Raw genomic sequence first — 4,491 nt, 5'->3', positions numbered from 1 at the left:
TAGCGCCAAACGCCGTGCCGCGAAATTCGGATCTCCCGCGGAAAATGCCGCGCTCCGGTTGGCTGCTGCAACAGTACAGTCTCCACCCCCCGGAAAGAACCCGTCCTCGAGGCGGCGATTGCAACACTGGCTTCGCTGCTTAAAGGGGCAGCCACACCTGCTGTCGGTGCCGCCAGCCGCCGGCCGCGCTAGCTAGCAGCCGGCGAGACGGAGACAGAGGGTGGTTCCGGGATGCACAGTGCAGAGGCGGCCAGAGCAGTGCACAGCGCCCCGAGAAATGGGCCCGGATTCCCTGGGATTGAAGGGAAACATTTTGGTGCGGGGTCCCGGCCTGAGTCCAGACCCAGCAGTGTATTCCCCAGGCCACAGGCCCTTTTGTTAGTTTGCATTGTTGCTTAGCTAGCACATGGGCATTCATATCCCCTTTCCTGCTAAAATGAAGGCCAGGAACCTGTTCCCTTTAATGGCAGAGGGGTGAGGGACGGAGGCAAACTAGTCTACTTCTTTGTAGGGAAAACTAACATCTATTCGGTGCCTACAGGATGCCAAGCACCATGCTAGATCCTTACAAGCGTTGTTTTAGTTAATTTATTCCAACAATCCTGGGAAGAGGAATAATGATCCCCATGATAAAGACTGACAGTCTGAAAAGCTGGGTAACTTGCCCAAGGTCATACAGAGAGATTCCCTGATTTGAGAGCTGGCAATAGAATCTGGGACAGGTCCCAGCTCTGGAGCCCTTGTTTTTCCAGTTAAGGGGTTCTTTTACCCTCCCAAGCTGCCTGGGGGCACAGCAGGGTCAGAGTCCCACTGCAGAGCTTTGTCTTGTTCACAGTTGTATTCTTAGGACCCAACACTCAGTAAATGTTTGAACATCTCTAGGTTTCTTTTAAACAATCCTTTTGTCACAAGAGCCTCTCTGCCTCATTCAAAAACCTTCATTGCTGATAATACATTCCTCATCACTCCGGTTTAGAGAGGCTCGGAGAAGCAACCTTGGGTAGTGAGTGGTAAAAAGCTGCTAGAAGCCGCTGCTAGATTTCAGGTCTGATTTCTTGCCTGGTGCTGTATGATTTTTATGCAAGTCTGAGCCTTGGCATTCAAAGCCCTCCAGAGACAGTCCACAGCTTAATTCCTCATTAGATGGTTGAGGCCAAGGTGGCAATAACCCATGATGATTAAGAGCCCAGGCTTCGTAGCCAACACCCCCGAGTGCAAATCCAGGCCCAGACACTTTATTCATTGTGTGACCAAGGCAAATTTTGTAAATTCTCTGATCCTTGATCCTTGATTTTCTCATCCTAATAGCACTTACGTCATATGATCATGAGGAAATCTCATGAGATGATGGACATAAAGCTTTCAGCACAGAACCTGGATCATAAGGAGCCTCAAGAATTGGCAGCTGTTGTTATATCTCTGACTTATTTTTTTTTAGACAGAGTCTCACTCTGTCACCAGGTTGGAGTTCAGCGGTGCAATTCTCCTGCCTTAGGTTCAAGTGAGTCTCCTGCCTCAGCCTCCCGAGTAGCTGGGATTACAGGCGCCAGCCACCATGCCTGGCTAATTTTTGTATTTTCAGTAGAGACAGGGTTTCACCGTGTTGGCCACGCTGGTCTCGAACTCCTGACCTCAGGCGATCCGCCCTACTCAGCCTCCCAAAGTGCTGGGATTACAGGTGTGAGTCACCGCTCCCAGTCACATCTCTGACCTTATCTCCAGTGCATAAGACCCTTTTACTCTAGTCTACTTGTCTCATTGGTCCTTTGAGGGCCAGCTTAAATCTCACCTCCTCCAAGAAGCCTCCCCTGCCTGCTTCCTCTCAGCCAGAATGGCTCTTACCCTCTTGGGACCCTTAGTGTGTTCTACCTCAACAAAACAAGGCATTGTTTTCATACCTTGTTTATCAGTTAGGTTCTATGCTCCTTCAAGAATCTAGGTCAGATCTCTCTAGAATGCCCCTTAGCATCTAGGGCCTGGCTTGGAGTGCAGAAGGCAGGTAATAAATACTGATTATGATTCACTCATCTGCCTGGCTGCAAAGAATAGGAGAAGTTAATGAGATCTGAAGTCAGAAAGTCAGGAGGCCCAGATTAAGTAAGTCCCGCTCTCTACTTCCTAGTTAAGTGACACTGGACAGCTGCTGCTTCACTTCTCTTAACCACAATTTCCTCAACCATCAAATGTGGATAATGCTATCACTCAGTCAATTTCACATTACTTCAGAGACACTACTTAAATGACAGTGGTGGTGATGATCACTGATTTTTATTGAGAACCTACTATACACTGGGCTCTAAGCACCTCGAGCCCCTCCTCTGATCCTCACAACACTGCTCTGAGACGGACACTATTATTATCCCCATTTTACAGATGAGGGAACCTGGAAGGAATTGTGGCAGAGCAGGTTTGGGGAAGGAGCTGGGCCCCAGGGCCAGGGAGGGAAATGGGGGTGGCAGGGTGGAGCTGGGAGAAAAGAAGGGAGCCAGTGAGGGGCTGAGAGCCAGCTCTCTGTGGTTGAGTTTCGGGCAGCTGGGGCTGGCTTTAGAGTTTCACTGTCTGGGAACTAGCTAATTCTTGCAAGAGGTGTGGGGCACAGATCTGAAATCTGCCTCCCTGAGCTTGAATTCCTGCCCCATTCATTCCTAGCATTGTGATCATGGTCAGGTCGCTGGACTATTCTGAGTCTCAGTTTCCTCATCTTTGAAATGGAGGCGGCACAAGTGACCTCTCCATTTACTGTAAGGACTTAGTAAGGTGTTGGTTATAAAGTCCTTAGAGAAATGTCGGGTGCATGGTAGGTACTTAATATATTTTGGCTAAGGTTTATGTGAAATGGACCTGAAGAGGCCCTCACATGGAACCAGACTAAATGCTTGCAGTTTCAGGCCGGGCACAGTGGTTCATGCCTGTAAACCCAGCACTTTGGGAGGCCAAGGTGGACAGATCTCTTGAGCCCAGGAGTTCGAGACCAGCCTGGGCAACATGGCAAAACTCTGTCTCTCCAAAATATAGAAAAATTAGCTGGGCATGGTGGCAAATGCCTATAATCCCAGCTGCTCGGGAGGCTGAGGTGGGCGGATCACCTGAGCCCAGGGAGGTCAAGGCTGCAGTGAGCCATGATCATGTCACTGCACTCCAGCCTGGGCAACACAGTAAGACTGTCTCAAAATAAACGAACAGGCCGGGCGCGGTGGCTCATGCCTGTAATCCCAGCACTTTGGGAGGCCGAGGTGGGTGGATCACTTGAGGCCAGGAGCTCGAGATCAGCCTGGCCAACATGGCAAAAACCTGTCTCTACTAAAAATACAAAAAAAAAAAAAAAATTAGCCAGGCGTGGTGGTGTGTGCTTGTAATCCCAGCTACTCGGGAGGCTGAGGCAGGAGAATAGCTTGAACCCAGGAGGTGGAGGTTGCAATGAGCCAAGATCGTGCCACTGCACTCCAGCCTGGGCCACAGAGCGAGACCCTGTCTCAGAAAAACACACACACACACACACACACACACACAAACCCTCAGAGTTTCTGCCGTATATGCCCTACACTTTCCCATCTCCCAGGCTTTGCTTACCTGGCTCCATATCCTTCTCTTCTCCAGGCCCCTCCTCCCCTCCAGGCCCCGCCTCCCCTCCATCCCCATGTGCCCAAATCTGACTCATCCTTCCAGGTCCAACTCAAATGGAGTGGAAGGAGCAAAGAATCTGAAGTCAGACATCCCTGGGTTCAAACCCAGGCCCTGACACTTTATTAGCTGTGTGACCCAGGCAAATTTCCTAAATTCTCTTATCTTTGATCCTTGATTTTCTAATCCTAATAGCACTTACCTCATAGGATTGTGAGGAAATCTCATGGGATAATGCATATAAAGCTTTCAGCACAGAACCTGGTTCATAAGGAGCCTCAAGAATTGGCAGTTTTCTTACGTCTCTGATCCTATCTCCAGTGCATAAGACCCTTTTACTCTAATCTACCTATCAACAAATCTTCAAACTCCTTGGGGGCAGGACCCAGGCTTTGTTTTCACTTTTGTGCTTTCCTCCCCGGAGATGCCAGGCACAAAGTAGGCCTGAAATAAATGATAATAGTTCACATTTCCTGAGAACTTCCCAGGCGTAAACACCCAGCTAGGTATTTTACATACATTATTTTGTTGAAACCTCCCAACTACACTGTAACACAGGTACATTTTGGACAGATGAGGAAATTGAGGCTGAAATATGTAAAGGAACTTGACAACCATTTAAAGATGAAATCAGGATCTGAACTCAGATCTCTCTCCCAAGGCACTGCGCTGTTGTGAACAATGAATTCAGCCCCAAAACCCCATGTGAAGGAGGGTACATTCTGCTAATGAACCAGGGGTTCCAGTGCTGCACACATTGCTGGAAGTGGAAAGACTGTGTCCCACAACTGGATGAGTTGGGGATGCTTAGTACTATCTTCCAGATGAGGAAGCCATGACTTGCGTGAGGCCACAGAGCAGGTAAGTAAG

The sequence above is a fragment of the Pongo abelii genome, chromosome 1 (assembly GCF_028885655.2).
Source record: "Pongo abelii isolate AG06213 chromosome 1, NHGRI_mPonAbe1-v2.0_pri, whole genome shotgun sequence".
Lineage (NCBI taxonomy): Eukaryota > Metazoa > Chordata > Mammalia > Primates > Hominidae > Pongo > Pongo abelii.
This window is presented reverse-complemented; position numbering follows the sequence as displayed.